A 27,570-nucleotide genomic window follows, 5' to 3' on the forward strand; every position below is an offset into this window, starting at 1 on the left:
GGATCAGTAGATCCCTGCATAGCCTGAAGAATGGCCGCCGTGTCCTTCAACTTTGCTACTTCTTTAAAAATACTTTCCATTGCACAAAAAACAAACACCACAATGGTTGCAACAAAAAACAAAACACCAGTACCAATTTCTAGGAGTTGTCCCAATACTTTTGGCACAGAACCTTTCTACACTGTAGTACCCGTATTTATTATGCCAAACAAGTTTACAATTCAGACACAGATATACAAACATTAAGCAGAATCATCAAATATAGGACGATTTCACCACTAAACTGCCACTAATGTTCACACAATGATTCCTGTATCAGACTGGTCACTGCGCTATACTATAACCGAACACTCAACTGATATTCAGCACAAAATTTTTCAAAACAAAATCAAACTGTACATAGAAAGGTTACAAAAAGACAAGATAACTATTCGACAAAACTAACATTTCAGGCAAAAACAATCAAATCGCTTTCCATAGTAAAGTAACTAAGATAGCTGACAAACTTAAAGATGGCCGACATACCACATGGTCATAAAGATGGCCGACAAGCACATGGTCATCACACAAAGGAAATCAAGATAGTGTCTACAATATCCAGCAATAAAAACTGTTTCTATATTTCCTGTTCCCTACCGCCGAAACCAGAAACCTCCACTCTGTGGGTGATTTACAGGTTAACAATATAAAAATACTCTCTAAATACTGTCTCTAATGTACAAACACTAAAACCAATTGCTGCCTCTATAAACCTCTATAAAATTGCCTCTTACAAAATCACAGTAACATAAAAGTTAAGAAGTTACAAAAAAACACAATACCCTGTACTACTCATCATACAATCTCATCATACAATCTCTGTACAATCAACTCAGATCCAACAAAAACTACACAAGGGAAAAACTCTTACCTTATCCTCACACCTCCCTGATGCAGCAGACAACAACCACATACACCAAAAGGTTCTTTAAATAGATTTCTTTCTGATGTCAGCAGATTGGAGTACACAGATTTCAGTTCACAAAGAGCAAAACTTTCTCAAAAATGAGAGTAAGGAAAAGGATATTACCTTATGCCGGCCTTTTTTGCTTTTTGAAAATTAAGCTGTGTCTCCTTTAAGTTCTGCTGATAACGGGGAAAAAAATGATCTCCTTCCTAGCTCGCCATCTGTTATAGAAAATATTAATAGTTGTAATCCGCTCGCATCAAAGTTTGTGTAAGTAAAAAGGTGAAACTCTATTCCCTCAGCCCCAGTCAGAGATAGACACATGTGCTACCATCTTGATTGAAAATTCTGAGCAACTCCTCCTTCTCCATGCCCAGCCTGTACTTTTATTTACTAACAAAAGGTGTAAAAGGGGCTGGCCCAAGACAAGGATACAGGAAGTGATCACATGCAGGAAGTGATGTCAAAGGATAGGGCGGGGCAATCAATGTGGCCGGGCAGACAATGCACACGCCTCCTCCCTGTATAAGGAAGGATGAGTCATGTCCATTGTCTGATCAGCCAGGTGGCCGCCCACCCCCCATCACTGTCAGCATGGACCTCATTCAATACTGCTCAAAGGTGATCAGTATCTAATAAAGATCATTCTACTGGTTCCCATAGGTTTGAAATTATCTGCGAGACATTGCTACGGCTATTGTCAGTATACGATACTAGTATACCGACAAGGCAGATATGCATGTCTTAAAAGCAGATATGTCTCCAAGCCCATGAGAAGGTTTTCATACTGACGGTTTTACCACTGGTCCCGATTCAGCCAAAGAACCCTCTGCTAGAGCGCTCTTTGGCTAAATCAGACACAGGGAGACAGATGACAATCTATAAAAACACATCCACATCCTAAAGTAAAATGTCCGCATAATAAAATTTCCACAATACTGTAAAGCATGGGGGTGGTAATATCATGCTTTATAGGTGCTTTTCTGCGAATGGGACAGGGCGACTGCACTGTATTAAGGAGAGGATGAATGGGGCCATTTATTGTGAGATTTTGAGCAACAACCTCGTTCCCTCAGTCAGAGCATTGAAGATGGGTCATGACTGGGTCTTCTAACATGAAAACGACCCGAAGCACACAGCCAGGATAACCAAGGAGTGGCTCAGTAAGAAGCATATAAAGGTTCTGGAGTCGCTTAGCCAGTCTCAAGACCTACGTCCAATAGAACATCTTTGGTGGCAGCTGAAACTCTGTGTTGCTCAGCGACATCCCTGAAACCTGACAGATCTAGAGGAGATCTGTGTGGAGGATGGGCCAAAATCCCTGTTGCAGTGTGTGCAAACCTGGTCAAGAACTACAGGAAACATTTGACCTCTGAAATTGCAAACATAGGCTTCTGTACCAAATATTAACACTGATTTTCTTAGGTGTTCAAATACTTATGTTCAGCAGTGCAAGACAAATACATTCTTTAAAAGTCATACAATGTGACTTCATGATTAATTTATTTTTTATTCTGTCTCTAAGAGTGGAAATGCACCTACAATGTGAATTTTAGACCCCTCCATGATTTCTAAGTGGGAGAACTTGCAAAATCACAGGGTGTTCAAATACTTCTGTTCCTCACTGTATTGAGGACATGTTTTGTGGCTCTTTTCTTTGTATATGTAGCTGCTGCTGACTTAAAAAAAAAAAAACCTGTACATTACTGTTTGATAAGGAATTAATAAAGAATAATTTGATTATTTATGTGCTGTGTATTTATAATTTTGGTGTGAAGATTCAGTGTATGTTGGTGTAATAAATACATAGATGCAAAAGCAATAATAAAATACAGATTAGAGTTTGTTATCAGCTATGTATTATAACAGAGTCCACAGAAAATCTACTACTAAGGGAAATAGATGTGGTGTAAAATCATAATGAGGTTGTTATTATGTTATTATAGGGAACTTCCCAGATGTAGACTGGGAAATTGAAACCTGTGGATCTCATAAAGTGAACAAGTTCTTGGCAATAACCAAAGACAATTACTTAACTGGTTCAGGATCTGAATAGAGGGACGGCCATACTGTCACGAGGGTATCAAGAGCCACGTCTGACTCCGTTATACCCGGGGTCAGGAAGTCGCAGCGGGTGGCTGCGCGCTCTATATCTAAAGATCACGTTGTTTCTTAGTGATTGTTTTCTGTGTTTGCCTTGCTATCCTTTTTGTCTCTCTCAGGGATCCGTAGCTTCTCCTCCTCAGCTGTTTCTTGTCTGCCACTCCCTACCTCCTTATATTCTCCCCTCACACTTCTCTAGTTGCCAGTTATAGAGCTTCCTGCCTGGACATCTATACTGACCCACTGGAGTTGTGAATCCTGCTTGTCGTTCCAGAGTGCTACCCTCCGGATCCCTGTTGGGCTTCTTGTTGTCTCCTGTTGTCGCCCACCTGGGATTATATGTTGAGTCTGTGTTGTCTGTCCTCCCCTTGGTGTTTTCCCTTAGAGCTAGTGGTGCGGACTAGTGTTCCCATCGCCCTGTTCACTATCTAGGGCTCAGCTCAGGGAAAGCCAGGGCTTTAGGCACGTGATCGGCGTACGGGTGAGGAACCCGTCTAGGGACGTCAGGGCAGCCAGGTGCCAGCCGCTAGGTGAGTCAGGGGTCACCATCTTCCCTCTCACTTGGGCAGGGCCTTCCTCGTTCCCTCCCTCTGTGTCACGTATGTGATAGCCACGCCGACCGTGATACATACTGAACTTAGTATTAACCAATAGACCTGACAGAACAACAGATGTGCAAGTTGGGGGGAACCTGGGAAATAGTGACCATGAAAAAATAACCTGCTAATTGTCATTAAAAAGTTTCTTTAGGGAGGCACAAAAAGGCCAAACTTCCAAAAAGCTAAATTTTACCAAATTTGACAATGTCCTCAAAAATAAAAATGCAGCCATCAAATTTGATATTTTTAAAAGCATCCTAAACTTTAATTGTGAGGGGTACATACCTTATGGAAATAAAAGGATGAGGAAAAATTTAAAACAATGTGGATAAATAGTAGAGGTAGGACGAGAAATCCATCGAATCCACAAATCCATCAATTCTTGATGTATTCGTAGACTCGAATCCTGACCTCATTTACAAAATTTGAATCCGACGTATCCATGACAGCAGGGACCGGTGCAATCCCTGTATTCTAATGCACCGGCCCTGCTCACTGTAGTATAATCTTATGATCTAACCTGCATTGTTAAGATATAATAATCCATCTGTATTACTTACATTACAACATTAAGTTCCGTAGCAGAGAGGAGGGAGGAGGCAGGCCGGGAGGACGAACGGGCGGCGTGTCACTCACTAGGTCACGTGCCTACGCTGCCCACTTTATGAATGAAGCAGGCGGCGCGGGCGCATAACGTAGTGAGTGACGCGCCACCTGCCCGTCCTCCCGGCCTGCCTCATCCCTCCTCCCTCCTCTCTGCTATGGAACTTTATGTTGTAATGTAAGTAATACAGATGGATTATTATATCTTAGCAATGCAGGTTAGATCATAAGATTATACTACAGTGAACGGGGCCGGTGCATTTGAATACAGGGACAGCACCGGTCCCCACTGTCATTCCTAATCCAGATGCCGGCCCCCAGCCCCTGTATTGGGGGTCATTAACACTGCAGAGACACTGTTATGGGGGGGATCTGTGGATGGCACATAGCATAAGATGCTATATATGTGATCCACAGATCCTCCCATCACAGTGCCATCCAGAGATCCCCCATAACAGTGCCATCCAGAGATCCCCATAACAGTGCCATCCACAGATCCCCCATAACAGTGCCATCCACAGATTCCCCCATAACAGTGCCATCCACAGATTCCCCCATAACAGTGCCATCCACAGATCCCCCCTATAACAGTGCCATCCACAGATCCCCCCGTAGCAGTGTCATCCACAGATCCCCCATAAGTGTTTGGATCACTTTGTTTCTTACACCGTTTACACAATTCTTATGTACAGGATTCATAGGATTCGAGATTCGATAGATTCGAGAACCTTTTCGGATTCGGATTCGAAAAAATTGGATTCGTCCCACTTCTAATCAATAAAAATGTAAAGAGAGCAATAAATGACAAAAAGAAAGCATTTAAATTCACTAAAACCATGAAGGTAGCAAGGAAGCATTAAAAAACTATAATGAAAAAATAGAAAATGCAGAAGACAGATGAAAGCAGCCAAGCTGGATATAGAAAGATCAATTGACAAAGAAAGTAAAACTAAGCCTAAAATGTTCTTCAATTATATGAAAAGTTTAAACTTGAAAGTACTGGCCCTTTACAGAGTGATGAAGGAGGAGTTGTAGAGAATGATAAGGAGAAAGAAAATCTATTAACTATTTTTGTATTCACTGAGGAATATGAACTGTCAGATGAAATTCGGAGTGTAAAAGTAAACTCCCTATTAAAAGTGGCCTGTCGACCCATGTGCAGCAGTGTCTTAAAAAGATTAAAATAGACAAATATGAAATAGCAAATATACTGCCAATATTCAAAAAGGGGTCAAAAACTAAGCACGGAAACTGTTTGAACATCTGTTGTGGGTAAACTGTTTGAATGTATTCTAAGAGATGCTATGCTGGATTATCTCAAAGCAAATAGGTGTATAACACTGTATCAACACGAATTCATGAGGGATCAGTCCTGTCAAGCTAATTTAATCAGTTTCTAGAGGTGGTAAGTTCTAGACTTGACCAGGGTGAGTCAATGAAGGTCATATATCTTAACTTCTCTAAAACCTTTGATCCTGTGCCACATAAGAGGTTGATACATAAAATGAGAATGCTTGGACTGAGGAAAAATGTGTGTATGTGGTTAAGTAACTGATTCAGTAAAGGAAAACAGAGAGTGGTTATTAAAGGGATTGTCTGGGTTATTTTTTTGTTCTTTCTATGTTTCTAACTGGGCAAATGTACTTTGCAATTCACTTACTTTATCTCCAGTTGCTGCTTTCTCAGATTTCACTGACGGTCACATGACCTGTGATGTCAGCTTCTCTCCCTGCTTTGATGATGTTTCGTGCACAAGCCTGAGAGAGCAGATATGTGTATGTACACGAGATGTCACTGTGCTGGCCACACACCCCTGCACTGCCGTCTGCTGCTTCTTGCTGTCTCCCTGGATTTTTGAGGAAAAGCATTAACCCCTTCAGCTGCACAGACTCAGGGCTGAAAGCTTTACTGAGTAGCTGCAGGCAGTGAAGAGACAAGTGCTGTGCACAGGAGCTTGCAGAGGAGTTCTGCAGAGCATTTCACAAGAACAAGTAGGGGAAAGATCCTGTGTGTATCAGCAGTGTCATTGTACAGCTGGGACTACACATACAGCATGCTGCTGAGTATCCCAGCAGGCAGACATTTCACTCAGGGCAGGACTTGTATTCACTAGTGTAGCAGGGCAGGGGGAGGGGCAGAGATTGTTGTTATTGCAGGTAAAGAAAGGGCCAGAAGAGAACCAGGAAAATGAGTAAATAGATATTTTTATGTTTGCCTAAAACTTGCTTAGCTTAGTTATATATTGCTGCCCTTCAGATTTATTGTGCTATATTTTTTTCCTCATAACTCGGACAAACCCTTTAACGGTACATACTCAGATTGATTCGTCACTAGTGGGATTTCACAGGTGTCAGTACTACTCAGTATATTTATATTTCAATATATTTATTTTTGATCTTGGGGTTGCACAGTAAAATATACATTTTTGCAGATGACACTAAATTGTGTAAAGCAATTAACAGTAAAGAGGACAGTATACTGCAACAGATTAATCTGGATAGATTGGAGACTTGGGCAGAGAAGGGGAAGATGAGGTTCAACACTGATAAATGTAAGGTTATGGACATGGGAAGTGTGACACAGTGAGAGGTGTCTGGGAAAACAGGAATTTTCCCCCCAGCATGTGCTGCTGGGCTCGTTTCCAGCCAGGTGAGTTCCAATATCAGACTGGATTTTAAGAGCCGGTCCGGGTTTTGTCTGCACCTGGCTGTCCTTAAATAGGCATTTGGGCTCAGAAGCCAGGTCTCTGTGTTGGTATCTGGGAGCCTTGTGTCTGGATGAAGGCTTGCTACTAGTGATGGACGAACATCGGCCGGGGAGGTTCGCGAACCCCGGTCGCGCAAACGCAAGCAAATGTTCGCAAACTTTAAGTTCGCGCGGACCCCTTTCACTTTAATGGCAGGCGAACCTGAAAAACCTTCAGGTCATATTTGCAGCCACCAAATAATTACAAGAAGTGCACAAATCGTCCCACAACATGGACAGTGACATACCAGAGGGGGATCAATGGCAAAAATTCCCACAAAAAATATGTATTTTAATCAGGGGCCATTTTTATGCATCTTAAATAGAAACTCTAAAAAATGTGCTATGCTGGAGCCTTGAAATTTTTTATTTTAGGCCATGGGAGTACAGGCCCCAAACATTAGGCATTCACCGGACAGAAAACATCAAGTGATTATGTGGCTGGAGGTATATTAGATGGTCATTAGATATCAATTTTACTGCAGGCCAGTGGAGTACAGGTCCCAAAAATTATTCATTCAATGTACAGAAAAGAACAAGCTTTGTCTTCTTCTCATTGTCTGTCTCTAGTAGAGGCTTAAGCATGGCAGGCAGGTTCCCCCAGAAGTATCTTGCTGGATGAGCAGCCAATACTGCACTTGCATCAATTTTGACAGGATTCAGCTCCAGGTGTAGAGGAATTGTTTTTTTGGAATGCTTTCTCCATCGCAACACCCTCCACGTCGTTAAATAAATTGAAGACTGTCTGATTCTCTCCTAAGAAAAATAAATAAAGTTATTATAAAAAAATTTAAACATTTTATTATGAAATGTATTCCATATATATTATAAAATTCGGTGTCTCCATGATCAATCTGCTGCGTGGGGGTCCCATATGGGTTCTACACACTTCCAAACTAAAGTGGGGCGAATAGATAACGGATGATCGGGATGCTCCATGATCTTCCCAGGAAATTATTTTGGGAGCGGCGGTTCATTTCTGAGACGTCTGTGTGGGAATCCAAAGACTATCTCCATCTCCGTGCACCACAGGATGTCCTCCTCCTCCTGTGTTAGGAAAAATGTAATTTTTATAATAAAATGTATTAAACATTTAATTATTAAATGTATTAAATATAATACGGATACCCTTCTTTCCATTCCATGATGACTGGGTACCCCTGACAAAGAGACTGGGCCCTGGTTGGTTTGAATCGTGATTAAATTCACAACTCTTCCGGGCTCAAAGCAATCTTGAAGCTTTGTCTTCTTCTCATTGTCTGTCGCTAGTAGAGGCCTAAGCATGGCAGGCAGGTTCCCCCAGAAGTATCTTGCTGGATGAGCAGCCAATACCGCACTTGAATCAATCTTGACAGGATTCGGCTCCAGGTGGGGAGTACTATTTTTTTGGAATGCTTTCTCCATCGCAACACCACGTCGTTGCATAAACAGAAGACTTGCCGATTCTCTCCTGTCTTACGCAACATTTAATTTTTATTAAATGTATTAAATATTTTAACATTAATATTATTAAACCTAAACTTGATTAAAATTATAAGAAAGTATACTTAAATTTGCCAAACCTGGACTAATAACTCAAGTATGAACTCTGCCTTATATGTCGATGTTAGTGTCAAGAAGAAGTGCACTCCTTTTACACCCTTGTCAGCTGATTCCACATAGATGTCTACAGAACCTGCTCTATTACACACTTACAGTTGCAAGAAAAAGTATGTGAACCCTTTGGAATAATATGGATTTCTGCACAAATTGGTCATAAAATGTGATCTGATCTTCATCTAAGTCACAACAATAGACAATCACAGTCTGCTTAAACTAATAACACACACAGAATTAAATGTTACCATGTTTTTATTGAACACACCATGTAAGCATTCACAGTGCAGGTGAAAAAAGTATGTGAACCCTTGCATTTAATAACTGGTTGAACCTCCTTTGGCAGCAATAACTTCAACCAAACGTTTCCTGTAGTTGTAGATCAGACGTGCACAACGGTCAGGAGTAAATCTTGACCATTCCTCTTTACAGAACTGTTTCAGTTCAGCAATATTCTTGGGATGTCTGGTGTGAATCGCTTTCTTGAGGTCATGCCACAGCATCTCAATCGGGTGGAGGTCAGGACTCTGACTGGGCCACTCCAGAAGGCGTATTTTCTTCTGTTTAAGCCATTCTGTTGTTGATTTACTTCTATGCTTTGGGTCGTTGTCCTGTTGCAACATCCATCTTTTGTTGAGCTTCAGCTGGTGGACAGATGGCCTTAAGTTCTCCTGCAAAATGTCTTGATAAACTTGGGAATTCATTTTTCCTTCGATGATAGCAATCCGTCCAGGCCCTGATGCAGCAAAGCAGCCCCAAACCATGATGCCCCCACCACCATACTTCAAAGTTGGGATGAGGTTTTGATTTTGGTGTGCTGTGCCTCTTTTTCTCCACACATAGTGTTGTGTGTTTCTTCCAAACAACTCAACTTTGGTTTCATCTGCCCACAGAATATTTTGCCAGTACTGCTGTGGAGCATCCTTGTGCAAACTGTAAACATGCAGCAATGTTTTTTTTGGACAACAGTGGCTTCCTCTGTGGAATCCTCCCATGAAATCCATTCTTGTTTAGTGTTTTACGTATCGTAGATTCGCTAACAGGGATGTTAGCATATGCCAGAGAATTTTGTAAGTCTTTATCAAACACTCTAGGATTCTTCTTCACCTCATTGAGCAGTCTGCGCTGTGCTCTTGCAGTCATCTTTACAGGACGGCCACTCCTAGGGAGAGTAGCAGCAGTGCTGAACTTTCTCCATTTATAGACAATTTGTCTTACCGTGGACTGATGAACAGCAAGCATTTTGGAGATACTTTTATAACCCTTTCCAGCTTTATGCAAGTCAACAATTCTTAATTGTAGGTCTTCTGAGAGCTCTTTTGTGCGAGGCATCATTCACATCAGGCAATGCTTCTTGTGAAAAGAAAACCCAGAACTGGTGTGTGTTTTTTATAGGGCAGGGCAGCTGTAACCAACACCTCCAATCTCATCTCATTGATTGGTCTCCAGTTGGCTGACACCTCACTCCAATTAGCTCTTGGAGATGTCATTAGTCTAGGGGTTCACATACTTTTTCCACCTGCACTGTGAATGTTTACATGGTGTGTTCAATACAAACATGGTAACATTTAATTCTTTGTGTGTTATTAGTTTAAGCAGACTGTGATTGTCTATTGTTGTGACTTAGATAAAGATCAGATCACATTTTATGACCAATTTGTGCAGAAATCCATATCATTCCAAAGGGTTCACATACTTTTCATTGCAACTGTATACAAGTAGAGCCCCCCTGACAGAGTGGCAGAGTGGAGAGGATGTCAGCAGTAAGTTTGTGTTGACGTCACTGATTAATTTGCCCTTCCTCTGATCTGTCAGAACAATAATCAACAAAAAACGGATCCTGTCTTTGGAGCATACGCATTCACTCGGTCAACATTTGCTCAGTATTGCTAATGCCAATAAAAACAAGAGTGGATCTAAAACAGAGATGACATAAGCCAATTCTGATAGGACCATACAGGCCTTGCAGCTGCTACACAGACAGGATCTGTTGTGCCGCTCATTTTTCCTTCCTTCTGACAGATCAGAAGAAAGGTCAAATAAATGATGATGTCAGCCAGGCTGAAAGCCAAAATAGTGGCCCAGTCATGAAGTGGAGAGTGTGTGAACAGCATGTGAAGTCCACAGAGTGTTCCTATGACAGAGTGGTGAGGTGAAAGCAGCATGAGGAGACCACACAGTGGCCCAAAGACAAAGTCTGGAGGTGGCGGTAGCATCAGAAGGCCACAGAATGGTACAATGACAGTGTGGAGGTGGCAGCAGTATGAGGAGGCCACCGAGTGGCACAATCACAGAGTATGTAGTTGGCAGCAGTATGTGGAGGCCAGCGAGTGGCCAGGTTAGGAGATGACAGCAGCAGCAGCATGATACAACAGAATGGCACTGTGACATAGTATGGACATGGCAGCATCAGCAGCATGATACAACAGAGTGGCACGGTGACATAGTGTATACATGGCAGCACCAGGAGGCCACAGAGTGGCAAGGTGACATAGTGTGGACATGGCAGCATCAGTAGGCCACAGAGTGGCAAGGTGACAATGTGGAGGTGGGTGGCAATACTAGTACTCACTGAAGATGGTGGGTGAAAGAAGGAGCACTTGGCATCAGATGTTTGGCATCAGGCAGGTAACAGCTAGAGATTGCCTTGCGGTTCACCCGGCGGTCGTTTCACCGCAAACTTTGCGTGTTCGCGATTCGCCAAACATGCGAACAAATGGAGATATTCGCGTCCACCATATTCTTTTACATTGTGAAGAACTTTGACCCATGACACATCCATCAGGTGGTACAGGACAGCCAATTGAGATGTTTCAGCACATGGACATACCCCCTACCCCGCCATTTTACATTCAGTCTTTTGCCAGTGTAGGGAGAGGTTGCTTTGTGGAGCAGGGACAGGCTGTTAGCGACATCAAACGCTAGCTAGAGGGGTGCGATATACTTATAATATACTTTTATAATGAGTCAAAAACACATAGATCTACAGTTGCAAGAAAAAGTATGTGAACCCTTTGAAATTATATGGATTTCTGCACAAATTGGTCATAACATGTGATCTGATCTTCATCTAAGTCACAACAATAGACAATCACAGTCTGCTTAAACTAATAACACACAAAGAATTTAATGTTACCATGTTTTTATTGAGCACACCATGTAAACATTCACAGTGCAGGTGGAAAAAGTATGTGAACCCCTAGACTAATGACATCTCCAAGAGCTAATTGGAGTGAGGTGTCAGCCAACTGGAGTCCAATCAATGAGATGAGTTGGGAGGTGTTGGTTACAGCTGACATGCCCTATAAAATACACACACCAGTTCTAGATTTGCTTTTCACAAGAAGCATTGCCTGATGTGAATGATGCCTCGCACAAAAGAGCTCTCAGAAGACCTACAATTAAGAATTGTTGACTTGCATAAAGCTGGAAAGGGTTATAAAAGTATCTCCAAAAGCCTTGCTGTTCATCAGTCCACGGTAAGACAATTTTTCTATAAATGGAGAAAGTTCAGCACTGCTGCTGCTCTCCCTAGGAGTGGCCTTCCTGTAAAGATGACTGCAAGAGCACAGCGCAGACTGCTCAATGAGGTGAAGAAGAATCCTAGAGTGTCAGCTAAAGACTTACAAAAGTCTCTAGCATATGCTAACATCCCTGTTAGCGAATCTACAATACGTAAAACACTAAACAAGAATGGATTTCATGGAAGGATACCACAGAGGAAGCCACTGCTGTAAAAAAAAAAACATTGCTGCACATTTACAGTTTGCACAAGAGCACCTGGATGTTCCACAGCAGTACTGGCAAAATATTCTGTGGACAGATGAAACCAAAGTTGAGTCGTTTGGAAGAAACGCACAACACTATGTGTGGAGAAAAAGAGGCACAGCACACCAACATCAAAACCTCATCCCAACTGTGAAGTATGGTGGTGGGGGCATCATGGTTTGGGGCTGCCTTGCTGCGTCAGAGCCTGGACGGATTTCTATCATCGAATGAAAAATGAATTCCCAAGTTTTACAAGATATTTTGCAGGAGAACTTAAGGCCATCTGTCCACCAGCTGAAGCTCAACAGAAGATGGGTGTTGCAAAAGGACAACAACCCAAAGTATAGAAGTAAATCAACAACAGAATGGCTTAAACAGAAGAAAATACGCCTTCTGGAGTGGCCCAGTCCGAGTCCTGACCTCAACCCGATTGAGATGCTGTGGCATGACCTCAAGAAAGCGATTCACACCAGACATCCCAAGAATATTGCTGAACTGAAACAGTTCTGTAAAGAGGAATGGTCAAGAATTACTCCTGACCGTTGTGCACGTCTGACCTTCAACTACAGGAAACGTTTGGTTGAAGTTATTGCTGCCAAAGGAGGTTCAACCAGTTATTAAATCCAAGGGTTCACATACTTTTTCCACCTGCACTGTGAATGTTTACATGGTGTGTTCAATAAAAACATGGTAACATTTAATTATTTGTGTGTTATTAGTTTAAGCAGACTGTGATTGTCTATTGTTGTGACTTAGATGAAGATCAGATCACATTTTATGACCAATTTGTGCAGAAATCCATATAATTTTAAAGGGTTCACATACTTTTTCTTGCAACTGTATATAGTGATCACCTGGAAGTCAGGGCCTAGGGGCTGGGGCCTTGCTAGGGCCATTTTTAAATCCGGTAAGGTTCCGGACGGGGTCGCTCTTATCTGGGTGGGTGGTCTGTGGTTAAGCTATCAGGGCCAGAATAGCACCCCCCTGTAGGGCAATATCAGGGACAGTTCTTTGCCCACTCTGTCCTTCAATACCACTGCACTGGAAGCCCCCGGATTGTGGTAGGACATATGGTTTCTGATTTGCTGCTGCCGAGCACCTGATTTAGTGCCGCCGAGCACTTGTTATTGCCTACCACATCTATGCTTTTTGCTTAACTTTAATAATTTTATATATTTTCATTTTGAGGGATATCTTTTCCATTCACACGTCCGCAAAATGGGTCCGCATCCGTTCCGCAATTTTGCGGAATGGGTGCAGACCCATTCATTTTCAATGGGGCCGAATGTGCTGTCCGCATCCTCATTTGCGGATCCGCACTTCCGCATCCGTTTTTCCGTTTCCGCCAAAAAATAGAACATGTCCTATTCATGTCCGCAATTGCAGACAAGCTTAGGCATTTTCTATTATAGTGCCGGTGATGTGCGGTCCGCAAATTGCGGAATGCACATTGCCGGAGTCCGTGTTTTGTGGATCCGCAAAACACTTACGGATGTGTGAATGGACCCTCATAGTAACATTATTAAATTTACATTTAATCTTTATGTATATTCTAATGGATTGCCTTTCTTGTACAATGTTATAATATACTTTCTATGTTAGAATGTATATTATAGTGCATTTGTATTGTGCAGCAGTTGTGTGCGGTTCTGCTGCGATACTGCAGGTATATAGAGGGACAAGCGTTATTGGAACAAATAATTTCTACTAGCATGATATACCAGTCGTCCCCCAAAAAACTGATTGAAGCGGGGTGTTATATACCAATATACTTTCTTTATAGTGCATTTGGGTACTGTATAGTGCATTTGCGCATCCGCATGCGCGTACGTGAAAATTATATTGCCGATATTTCGCATTGAAGAAAAATTATGAATGGAGATCGCAAATTCGAATAATACATCTGGTATGTCACTGTCCATGTTGTGGGACTATTTGTGCACTTCTAGTAATTATTTATTGGCTGCAAATATGAGCTGAAGGTTTTTCAGGTTCGCCTGCCATTAAAATTAATGGGACCCGCCGTGAACTTGTAGTTCGTGAACATTTGATCGTGTTTGCGTGATTGCGTGAGCAAACCGTCCCGGCAGATGTTCGTCCAGCACTAGTAACAGCATCAGAATAGTAGCTGATGCAGGTAGCCAGAAGAAAACGGTCTCTTTTGTCAAAATGTTGGTGTGGCACCATGAATAATCTAGTCTGATGCATCAGGCATTGGTGTGTTGAAATCCTGGCTGATCCACGCCTAATTCATCTTGATGCAGTGTCCCACTATGTGCTAGATGTGGGCACTTTAAAAACTCCTGCTAAATCATATCAAATGTATTGTGGCATCATGCTTTAGTTCCCTTTAAAGGCTTTAACAGGCTGGCAGTATCATTTACCTTTATTCACTCCTAGGTGGTGATGTTAATGAAGAGATGAGGAAGCTAATGCAGGAGGTAATTTTCCACCGAAATAATTCACAAAAGATTTTACCGCATATAAGTGCAGCGCTTAATGCCGAATACAATTTTTTTTCCCCACCCAAATATTTCAAAAGAGATTTTAGCGCATATGAGTGCAGCGGTTGACGCCGAATACAAGATTTTTTTCCACCCAAATATTTAAAAAGAGATTTTAGCGCATATCAGTGCAGAGCTTAACGCAGAATACAAGATTTTTTCTGAATTGAACGGGATGTAGCGGAGGATGTAGCGGAGGATCTAGCGGAGGAAGTAGGTCCGCGCTGGAAGAGCGAGACGCGGACCTCGTGCAGTTTCTGTGCCATAGAAAAGTCCCCGTAGTGTCCAGTAAATAATACCATAGATAGATGCGGGCTGGTGTGAATTATTTTGCATTTTTGTGCAGGGTTAGTGCATAGTGTAGTCACCTTTGTTGGTGCGCCGCTCTTATGGACGTCGTAACGGAAGTGCACAGTGTGTGAAACGTAAATACAAAATTTTAACACAACAAAAATCAGTCCATACCGCAAAAAGGACTTTCCCACATATAACTGCAACGCTGAATATATCTTGATTTTTGTACAGAAATACGCCACTAAAGGCTTTCCCTCATATAACTGCAACAGTGAAAGCTGAATATATTTTTATTTTTCTACTGATATACATCAATAAATTTTTTTCAAGATATAAGTGCAGCAGCGAATGGCGAATGTATATTTCATTTTCTACTGCTATACGTCAGTAAAGTCTTTACCAGATATAACTGCAACAGTGAACTGATAATATATTTTTCTTGTAGTACTGAAATACGCCCCATATGCTTTCACCAGAAATAACTGCAGAAGTGACCTGAGAATATATATTTCTTGTTGGACTCAAATTGGCCACTATACGCTTTCAACAGAAATAACTGCTGAAGTGAACTCAAAATATATTTTTCTTGTTGGACTTAAATAGGCCACTATACTCTTTCACCAGCAGTGCGTATGTATTTTTATTTTTTTAAGAAATAAGCCCCTATACTCTTTCACCAGAAATGAATGCAACCGTGCAGTGCGTTTAAATGTTTTGCGTATTACTGAAATACCGCCCTACGCTCTTTCACAAGAAATGGCTGCAAATGATTTTAGCGTAAATAACACCCCTGCTTCAATCAATTTTTTTGGGGGGGCAACTGGTATATCACACTAGTAGAAATTACTTGTTCCATTGGCGTTTGTCACTCTGTGTAGCTGAGGTAACGTAGCTAAACTGCAAACAAATGCTGCACTACCCAAATGCACTATATAGAAAAGGATATAATTGGTATATAACATCCCTGCTTCAATCAGTTTTTTTGGGGGGCAACTGGTATATCACACCAGTAGAAATTATTGGTTGCAATAGTGTTTGTCACTCTGTGTAGCTGCGGTAATGCAGCAAAACCGCAAACAACTGCTGCACTACCTAAATGCACTATATAGAAAGTATATTATTGGTATATAACACCCCTGCTTCAATCAGTTTTTTTGGGTGGCAACTGGTAAATCACACCAGTTGAAATTATTTCTTCAAATAGTGTTTTTCAGTCTGTGTAGATGCGTTAACGCAGCAAAACCACAAACAAATGCTGCACTACCTAAATGCACTATATAGAATGTATATTATTGGTATATAACACCCCTGCTTCGATCAGTTTTTTTGGGGGCAACTGGTAAATCACACCATTAGAAATTATTTCTTGAAATAGTGTTTGTCACTCTGTGTAGCTGCGGTAACGCAGCAAAACCGCACACAAGTGCTGCACAATACAAATGCACTATAATATACTTTCTATGTTAGAAAGTATATTATAAGTATATTACAACCCTGCCTCAATCTGTTTTTTTGGGGGGCAACTGGTAAATCACACCAGTAGAAATAATTTGTTCCAATAGCGTTTGGCACTCTGTGTGGCTGCCGTATCGCAGCAGAACTGCACACAACTGCTGCACAATACAAATGCACTATAATATACTTTCTATGTTAGAAAGTATATTATAAGTATATTACAACCCTCAGTATGTCACACCTATCGATAGCACACCTATACCAGTCATTAAAAGGACTTTTGTGGCCCTATTAGCTAGCGTTTTGTGTCCCTAACAGTCTGTCCCTGCTTAACACAGCAACCTCTCCCTATGCTGACAAAAGACTGAATGTAAAATGGCGGCCAGGTCAGGTTTATTTATAAGGTAGGAGGTATGTCCATGTGCTGAAATATCTCAATTGGCTGTCCTGTATCACCTGATGGATGTGTCATGGGTCAAAGTTCTTCCCAATGTAAAATAATATGGCGGGCGCAAATTTTTGCTATATGTTTGCCCGTTCGGCGAACAGCGAACGAGCAAAGTTCGCTGCGAAACGACCGCCGGGCGAACCGCAAGGTTATCTCTACTTGCTACCTGTTTGGCGTGAAAACTGGTTGGTGCTGCTATGGTCAAGGATTCTTTGAAGCAGAATTGCTGTATGGTGTGAATTACCACCAACACCGCAAGGTGACTTTTAGTCTGATTATGTCTGCTTGTTTTGTCACTTGCCTAAAGTGTGAATAAAACACTGAACTGTTTGATTCAAAGAACTTGTTGCCTCTATACTGTGTACGCAAATCCTGTCTACCAGAGCAAAACCCCACAGAAAGAATAATGCAAGTTACCCATATATACTGAATGAGAAAACATTGACATGGAAAAGGACTTAGGAATTTCAGTGGACAGCAAACTTATCTGTAAAAGCCAGTGTCAGGCAGCTGCTGCCGAGGTCAATAAGATTATGGGGTGCATAGAAAGGGACATATGTGCACATGATGAGAAGATATTCCTGCCACTGTAGAAATCAGTAGTCAGACTGCACATAGTGTGTTGGCTACAATAATGGGCTCCTGTCATTGGGTGGACTACAGTACCCAGAAAGATTAGAAAAATTAGGGCCATTTAGTTAAGACAAAAATGAATGAGGGGCGATCTAATAACTCTTTATGATTATATCAGAGGTTAGTACAGAGATCTCTTTTTTTTAATTCAATTTATTTATTCCGTTTTTTTCTTTCTTTACAACATCAATTTAAAAGAAAAATTTGACAGTATCAAAATCCGAGTACATCCATACATATTCCGCTAACATAGGAGGTATAATAAATTATGTCACTTTGAGCAGAAGGAAAGTTACAGAGCTAATACATAATATTTGCTATTATGAGAACGTTCACATACTCCCTCTTCAGTTCACATTGTATTGGACTCGAATCTCCCACTGTCAGTCAGAGCTCATCACCTGTACTCCCCCCTTGATGGTCATCCACGTGGGCGCCGCCAATGATCGCCCCAGTCCCTCCCCCTAGCTCCGCTCCCTCTCCGGGCGACAACAGCGCTCATGTAGCGCCTGTTGTATAAGCCTCGTATCTCTCAATCCTTACCAGAAGGTTTTTCCATTACCTAATGCTAGGTCCTCTGTTTGCTCCCCACTCTCTTGCAATACTGACTTTTGCCGCCATTAAGCCTCTTATTCATACCCTTTTTTTCTCTTTTTCCCTGATTGATGGCAGAGAGTACCCCAGGACGGCAACTTCCGGTTTGTATGGAAGGGATATTGATGACTCTGCACTTAAGAAGTCAAAGACCTCTCGCCAGTAAATTTGCATACTTGGGCAGGTTCATATCATATGGATATAGTCGGTGGGCTCCTCACGACATTTCCAACATTTTGGTTCTCGTTCTTTATAGATCTTACTAAGCAACATTGGAATCAGGTATATTCTATAAATAATATTAAAATAGATGATGCTGAAGTTACTAGATATCTTAGTCTTTTTTATATTTTTATATATGCTACCTCATTCTATTGCATTTACTCCTATGTCCTTTGCCCATTTTTCCTCGCTATTAAACTTTAGTGTTTTCCCCAGTCCCTTCCTTATTATCCTATACACCTGAGAGATGGTCACCCTTGTTGTCGTGTATTTATGACAAAAATTTATAAATTCATGATTTATTGTAATAAAATATTCCCGGTTTTGTGTAGCTTCAAATGCGTGTTTCAATTGGTGATACCGATATTGGGTCATTAAATCTATATTTATTCCAGGACATAATTCTTTTAGTGCTCTAATTGTTCCATTTTTTATTAACTGTGAGACATAAATAATACCATACTTTACCCAATATTTATAGTCAGTGATTGACTGAAACTCTACTATATTGCTATTACACCACAAAGGTGAAAGGTTTACCGTGTTTGAGATCCCCCAATTTTTTTTTAGCTTTACCCAAGACAAGTCCACCATTCGACATATTGGGCATTTTTTCCCTTTGTTTTTAATAAATCCCATCTCCAATATACTAAATATGTCATATTTTGGGCCATTAAAGCCCTGCTCCAGAAGTTCTTTTATACTATTTCCACCTGATTTTATCTATTGAATTTGAGAAGCCAAATAATATCCCTGAAAAAAGGGGACCGATAGTCCTCCATCCTCTTCCGACAACCAGAGGTATTTTTGCTTAATTTTTACCCTTTTTCTTCCCCAGATTAAATCATTCAGCAGTCGCTCCAAATGATAAAAAAAAGCGATCCTCTATCCAAACTGGACAGGCCACCAAAATGTACAAAATCTGGGGAAGCAAAACCATTTTTATCAACGCAATTCTGTCCGCCTGTCAAATAGGTAACCTGCCAAACACCGATTTTACTTTTACATCTAGTCAACAGGGAGGTGACATTTAATCTCACAAAGTCTAGTATGCTTGAACCTAGCTTTATACCCAGATATTCCATAGATTCCGTGGTTTTTAGTACTCTAATTCCTAGAGAATTCGGTAGGTTTTCCTGATCTAATGGTAACAGTACTGATTTTGTCCAGTTAATTTTAATCCCGAGATCTCACTAAACTTATTTATTAGTTCCATAAGATAAGGGAGCTGCAATGTTGGGTCCTCCAAAAAGATCAGTATATCATCTGCGTACATACTTATCTTATCAGCGGTACCCTTCATACCAAAACTGGAGATCCCCTCATCGGATCTAATTTTAACTGCCACTGGTTCTATAAACAAAGCAAACAGTAAAGGGGACATCCCTGTCTTGTGCCTCTATGCAGCTCCATTTGTTCCGACCATACTCCATTGATGTTAATTTTGGCTTTGGGATGGTTATAAAGGGTTTGGACCCATTTGATAAAATAGTTGCCCATATTCATCCTATGCATCACTTTCCAGAGATATTCCCACTCCACCCTGTCGAACGCCTTCTCAGCATCTAATGACAGGATGGAGCGGGAACCACCCCCTGACCAACCTGAATATTCAAAAAAGCTCGACGTAAGCTGGATTGTACCAGTCTCTTAGGGATGAATCCAGTCTGGTCTGGGTGGATTAGCCTATTGATAACTCCCTTTAGTCTGTTAGCATTATTTTTGCACAGATTTTATAGTCTGTATTTAAGAGAGAGATCGGGTGGTACGCACGATCTCTCTCTCATCCTTTCCTTTTTTTAGAATGAGGGTGAAAACTGCTTCAGATAGAGATGCAGGCAGCTGACCTGTCTGATAGGAGTTATTTAAAACCTGCAATAACATTGGCAGGATTGTGTCCCCATGCTGACAGTAAATTTCAAACGGGAGCCCGTCGGTCCCTGAGGAAGAATTTCCCCGAATGGTCCCGATAGCCTCAGATAGTTCCTTTAAATCTATAGGCCGATTTAATATTTTACACTCCTGCTCTGTTAATTTAGAGAGATTGATATTCTCCAGGAATTTATCAATATTAGTGATGAGCGGGAGGTGCCATATTCGATTTCGCGATATTTCACGAATATTCGATTGAATATTCGTCGAGATCGAATATTCGTCATTATTCTATTTGTGGTCACGGCTGCGGATGCGAAGACCTTGTGTAGAAGAGGGGGACAGGCCTGCCCTGTTTCCTTACCTCATACCTGGACCTAATGGCTGGTGGTGTGCCCTTAGCCATGAACACGGGTAGGCCTATAAGGTGGCATACCCTGGTAGAAGTAGAAAAATGAGGGAGGGTGGGAGGGGCACAGATAGCTCACGGGCAAGGAGAGACGGATGCCGTGGCTATTTAAAGGCACCTCCACCCCTCCCACAAATGGAGGCTGACATGTCAGCCTTAACTACTTGTGGTCACGGCTGCGGATGCGAAGACCTTGTGTAGAAGATGGGGACAGGCCTGCCCTATTTACTTACCTCATACCTGGACTTAATGGCTGGTGGTGTGCCCTTAGCCATGAACGCGGGTAGGCCTATAAGGGGGCAAAGAACAAGCCAGGTAGTGTAGAAAAGGGAGTTTATTGTACATGCAGAACGTCATAAAACCAGACTACAGAAGGCCTTGGATATCTCTCGGTGTGGATTCGGAATGTACTGCCCGTAGCATGCAGAGTGCCAGCGACCCATTTTTTGGATGATGTGAGCTGTGACATTATGCTTTGATGCTGCGGATACAGCCCCAATGCGGAAGGAATGCCCCGAAATGGTTTTTGGATCATGACCTAAACCCGCCACTAGGGAACGGATGTGCGAAATGAACTGGGATGACATGATGGATCTGACTTTAAAGGGAAGCAATGTGCTGTCTCGGGCCGAATCGCCCAACACCGCCACAGCTGCTGGAAGACCTGGATCGGGCACCATTCGTTGAAAGTGGGGAAGTACCTGATCCCCACTGGTGGACCGACTTGGGATGTCTTAGATGAAGCGAGGTACAGGATGAACTGGTCGCCCTGCCGGACCAGCTGGCCCCTAGTTAAGCCTTTGGCTTTAGCAGAGGAGCTGGTGAATTCCCCTGGCCGCAAAAAAACATAAAAGCTGAGGTACATGGCCGCTTTGATCACGGTACTAGCAAGGAGCCCAAAAGGATTACCATCTAGGGAGGTGGATAACTTCCTGAAGAGCTCTCCTGACACCGGCTGTCTGAGAGAGATTGGACCCCTGCTACTTTTTTGAATGCCCCTAAGGGTGGCTTTTATCGGCTGTGACAGGAAAATCGACCTACAGTCCGGATCTTCTAATGAGAGGAAATGCTGTACCCCGGCCAGGTATAGCTTTATGGAATTGTAGGACAGTTTGAGCTCCAAATGGCAGTATGCCAAGAAAGCCATGATGTATGCCGTCTTGCCGGTATCATGTCTTGGGTGAAGGAGCGTGAACTTGTGGAACACATTCCAGCCTGTTCTATAGTTCCTGGACGTGTTGACCGATAAAGAATTTCTCACCAGACTTTTTGCTGAATCAATGAACGATTTTAATCCAAAATGAGAGTTTGGAACGCAGGAGGGGATAGACCCACTTGGTCCGCCTCCGCATTGCCTGGAAAAAATCATGAAAACTAAATCGTGACAAGGCATCTGCGGCGATATTTTGTTTACCCTCGATATGCCTGCAAGTGACATGAAAATTGTGACAGAGGGAAAGCCAGACCAACCTACGGACAAATGACATGATGAATGGAGATTTTGATCTGCCTTTGGCGATCATGTCTACCACCGCCTGATTATCCGTGACGAAAACTACAGATGAATTGGCCCATTGACTGCCCCAAACTTGAGCCGCCGCTACAATGGGGTACACCTCTAGTAAAGGGGAAGATTTTAAAGCTTGCTGCACAGAAGACACCTCTGGGGGCCAGGGACCAGCGAACCACTAACTCCCGCTGATTGCTGCGTAACCTGCAGAGGCCGCGGCGTCCGTGAAGATCGTGGCTGATGTGGGACGCCATAGTGGAACAAACATGGAGACACCGTTCCAGCTGGCGAGGAACGTGTCCCACATTGCTAAATCCGCGATCGCTTGGCTGTCTAGGCAGATGAGACTATCCTGCTCGGGGGCTGATGGAAGCAGCTGTAGCAACCGGGAGGTGAAAGCTCTGCCCTGCGGCATGATCCTAGTAGCAAAGTTCAACATACCCAGCAAAGATTGTAACTCAACTTTAGTGAAACGCCTGGAGCCTGCTGCCTTGGAGATCTCTTCCCGGATTTTGGCAAGCTTCTCCTCCGGAAGCCTAGCTTGCATTTTAACGGAGTCCAACACTATCCCTAGAAAGGTAATTACCGTTGAAGGGCCTTCTACCTTTGAAGAGGCGACGGGAACATTGAGCTCAGAGAAGATCCGGAGAAGGGACCTGAGCTTGCTGGGTCTGTTACCTGGGGGGATTCAACCAACAGGAAATCATCCAGGTAATGGATGACCAGCGGGCAATCGCAGCAGTTGACTAGAATCCAATGCAGAGCTTGCGCAAATTGATCAAACAGTCAGGGGCTGCTCTTGGATCCGAAGGTCAGATGGCTAGCAAAATAATAAAGATTTTGCCATTTAATGCCATACCACCTCCAGAGCTGCGGGTGAATGGGGAGCAATTTGAACGCGTCTGCGATATCCGCCTTGGATAGCCAAGCCCCTCTGCCCACCTGGAGAATGAGCTGTATGGCTTCATCCACTGAGGATTACCTCATGGAGAACTGTAGTGTACGGGAACTGTAATACCCGTCACTACCAAAGGTCACTTGGTGTGCTGTCGTCCCTCCTAATTATGGGGAAGTTGTTATGTCAGTTTTATAAAATGTCATGTAATGTAATGCATGTATTTCCCTGTTGCTATGAAACTTGCAAGTACAGGCCGGCTAGGGGTGTCATTCCAGCTCTTAGGCATTAGAGGGAGCTAGGGAGCCCTAGTTTATATAAGGGCCAGACAAGGAAGGGAAAGTCAGTGTAACCTGATCTAGTGTGGAGTGCAGAGGTCAGTCTAGACCACAGCTCAGAAGTTTCTAGAGCCTGAGGAAGTTTCCAGAAGCTGAGAGAGACAGAGGCAAAGATCAGGAAAGCCAGAGGTACTCAGAAAGACAGAGGAGGTACTTATAAAGCTATAGCCAAGGATATAAAGCCAGAACTAGGTTAATGGGCCTTGGTGAAGAATTGCTGTATTCCAGGATCAGACAGAATTAGAGTGCAAGCTCCTGTGCTGCAAGTCCTGTGTTCAACACTCTGTAATTACCCTGCTGTACTGAATTGCCTGCATCGACCGAATTGCAAAATCGACTGTATGCTGAGGAACTGCGTTTCCAATATTGTCTCTGCCTGCAAACTACTAAAGTTGAAGTTCTGTTTTAACACCACGTTTCCTCAAATTATTCCTGCATCCGCAAACGGCGTGCCACCGTTTACTTGGCACTGGCGTCACAAACTATTCCTTACCTATACCTGCCCTTGCAGAGAGTCAGCTGTACCAGGTTAGTGTACATTGCACTACATCACCCAGAAACACCTACTACACACAACTTGAGTACACTGCAGAACTCTTCGGAGGGGATCAGAAAATTTAAACTCAGGATGACGGAACCATGAGGCGCAGAAAGATCATAAATGAGACGTTTTTTATTTGAGAACTTTTTTGCCACAATTCCGATAGGGCTGACCCTCCAAGAATCAAAGGGGACAGTGGAAAATGGCCCTATGAGGAATCCTTTCTCCAGCTCCGATTGTATGAGGCCTCCTACCAAGTCGGGATCCTTGGCTGCTGAGAGGAGATTGGGACCCTCCCAGGTGGACTGGGGAAGTGCGACCAGACCCGTATGAAAACCCTCTGAAAACCCTACTGTGAGAAACTGAACAAAACGGGGATTGGGATGGTTGTGTAGGAGAGTTGCCAAGAGATGTACGTTGACTCCGACTAGTCAGGAGGTCCTGGAGGAACGCTGAGGGCATGTTGTGATGGGGTGGGCTCTTAAGCAACCAGAGCAAATGTGCAGGGCTCGACATTTATTATAATTACATATGGCCAAGTTGTAATTGTCGCACAATTGACTATTACCCAGGAAAACTATGGGGCGGCCTAATTTGTCGGTGGATGGAGTGGGTCTTTGTGCGAAACTGGAGGCGCTGGGAAGGAACCTGCCCTGGGAGACGGGAGGGACCAATCTGACGAGTGGAGGATGGAATTGCACGACACACAAGCTGGCGCCTTGAGACCAGCAAAATGGCGACAAAAGAGCTCCATGTCCATGGATGCCCAATTGGTGGTGTGGTGGAACTGGGCCAGAGTGGCGGCCGCCTTGGCCGAAAACAAGCGATGATAATCATAGAAGGCGTGTCCGCCATACTTGTGGCCCAGATCCGTGACCCTGTACAGGTAGGTGTCCAATTCCTCCCGTCTTCCAGGGCAGGCGGAGCAGATGATGTCCCTATATAAGCTGAAGGCCAGGACAAATTCGGGGATGGATAATTTTTTGTTGAGGCAGACGTCCCTGGCTTTTAGAGTGATGGAAACGTCGCCGCACGCGATGGTCCTATATTTGCGATGGTGTCATGGGTAGCAATGAGAATGCTAGCTAAATTTACGTTCCTGCTGTCTAGAATATCCCTTCTAATGTTATATGGGACAAAGTGTGCTGGAGCTACCTCAGGTGTGAATGACGCCCTACCTGGGGAATGGGAACACAAAGCAGTGACCAATAGAACCGGAGGGATGGAGGGACTAGGTGACAGCCCTCTGGATTCTACCGTAACCAGTCTGGCCTGCATATCCGAGACGGAAGTGGCAATGTTATTGATCATGGCATGCAACTGTGCCAATGATAGCTAAATCGTTGATATGGGCACTTGATCCGCTGGAGGGGCCGTGGGCTCGGACACCAAGAGTCGGTATAGCTCCGCCTTCCGAGCCGATGCAGGGTAACAAATCCCTCGGCTGTTGAGCTCTTTGATTAATTTTGGAATGGTCCAACTCCTGAGTGACATGGTGCTGCCGTGGGCGGAAGCGGAAGAGTCACGGATGGATAAGAACTCCTCGTGGTCCGATAGATGGGACATACTGTTGGAGTGAGAAATGATGACAGAGTTAAAGGTCGGCCGACCCTGGAGTAAATAGTGCCCCGTGATGGTGGACAATTTATTTTTTGTGCTGGTGCAGACCGGAGTGTGAGCGCTTACCTGTGTGGACCTGAAAAAGAAAGTGACAGCTGGCGATTATGACGTGACTTAACCGTGGAGGGAGTGTACTGTGAAAAAGAGGTGCGCACCGAAGTAAGAATGACTAGACGGTACCTGAAGAATGACCCTGGAAAAACAAAGGAGCAACCACAACTGGCCCCGGACCTGAAGTGTACAGGACGATGATGTTAGTACACATGAGGCTGGGAGAGAGGTATCGAGAAAATTGCCTTTTTTTTTTTTTTTTCTTAAACGTAAGCCTGAAAACGACAGAATTATTGATTTAAAAACGTAAGCCCGCATAATGTAAAAGGCAACAAAATTATCATCAGAGTTAAAAACGTAAACCTGGATGATGTGACAGGCCACATAATAAAATAAAACGTAAGCCCAACAACATAGCAGGCAACATAAATTATTGAATTAAAAACGTAAACCTGTAGAACGTAACAGGCAAGAAATTATACTCAGTTAAAAACGTGCACCTGGTTGACGTGACAGGCATCATGTTAAATGAAAAAAACGTAAGGCCGGCAACGTAGCAGGCCACAGAAATTATGAATTAAAAACGTAAACCTGAATAACGTAACTGGCAACCAAAATTATAACAGAGTTACCTGTGCGTTCGGCTGCAGCACGCCGGAGCAGCCTGTCAGTTGACGGGAGCAGCGGCCCCAGCATACTTATGGGTGGCTGGATACACGTGTGTGTTGGCAACGTGAGCTAGGCGGGAAAAACAGCAGTAACTCCTCCTTGCACAGATAGCTCACGGGCAAGGAGGGACGCGTGCCCTGGCTATTTAAAGGCACCTCTGACCATCCCACAAATGCAGGCTGACATGTCAGCCTTAACTACTTATCGCAAATATAATGCCATTTATTATTCGCGTATTGTGATTTTTCTTTTAACTGTATAAGGCAACTTTCCTATGGCTATGGCTAGGCTAATATGTGTATTTTACGAATATTCTCTATATTGCTATAACTTCGTCTTTTAGAATATTACGAATATTCTAAAAAACAAAGTTATAGCAATATAACGAATATTCGTAAAATAAACATATAGACTGTAATTTAGCTAATATAGTGCTATAATTTTTTTTTTATAATTTTTTTTGCCTCTTCTGAACTTCAGTTTTGGAAAAAATGTACACTATTAAAAAAAAATACTATAGCACTATATTAGCTAAATTGCAGTCTATATGTGTATTTTACGAATATATTTTCGCTATATTGCTATAACTTCATTTTTTAGAATATTCTGAATATTCTAAAAGACGAAGTTATAGCAATATAGCGAATAAATTCGTTATTTAGAATATTCATCTGTTTTTTTTCCAATGTGTACTGTTATTCCACTTTGGCATACTGCTCCCCGACAAGCGTCCCCGTCACCATGGGAACGCCTGTGGGTTACAATATACAATCGGATCTGAGTTTTCACGATCTCAGGGAAAACTCAGATCCGATGGTATTTTCTAACCCACAGGCGATCCCATGGTGACGGGGACGCTTATCAGGGAGGAGTATGCGAACAACTGTACAGATAGGAAAAAAAATTAGCGAAAATTCTAAATAACGATTATATTCACTATATTGCTAATATTCGTTTTTTAGAATATTGGTCATTTTATTTTCCATATGAAAACATGATTCCTCCCTGCTTAAGTTGCTTGTGGGCCAATGACTTATTGACCCACAAGAAAGAAGCAGGGAGAAATCATGTTTTCAGGTGTTAAAAAATGACGAATATTCGATATAACGAATATATAGCACTATATTCGTAATATTTGCGAATTTACGAAGTTGC

At 42.7% G+C, this 27,570-nt stretch overlaps 1 long non-coding RNA gene across 1 annotated transcript; it reads left to right on the plus strand.

Annotated features, from left to right (window-relative positions):
• Window positions 1-489: 489 nt before the first annotated feature.
• Window positions 490-24,575, plus strand: LOC120997287. The gene is made up of 3 exons (XR_005778140.1): window positions 490-627; window positions 10,357-10,363; window positions 24,562-24,575. It is a non-coding gene; the product is annotated as an uncharacterized LOC120997287 (long non-coding RNA).
• The last annotated feature ends 2,995 nt before the right edge of the window (window positions 24,576-27,570 follow it).

Source organism: Bufo bufo, chromosome 4 (genome assembly GCF_905171765.1).
Source record: "Bufo bufo chromosome 4, aBufBuf1.1, whole genome shotgun sequence".
NCBI lineage: Eukaryota > Metazoa > Chordata > Amphibia > Anura > Bufonidae > Bufo > Bufo bufo.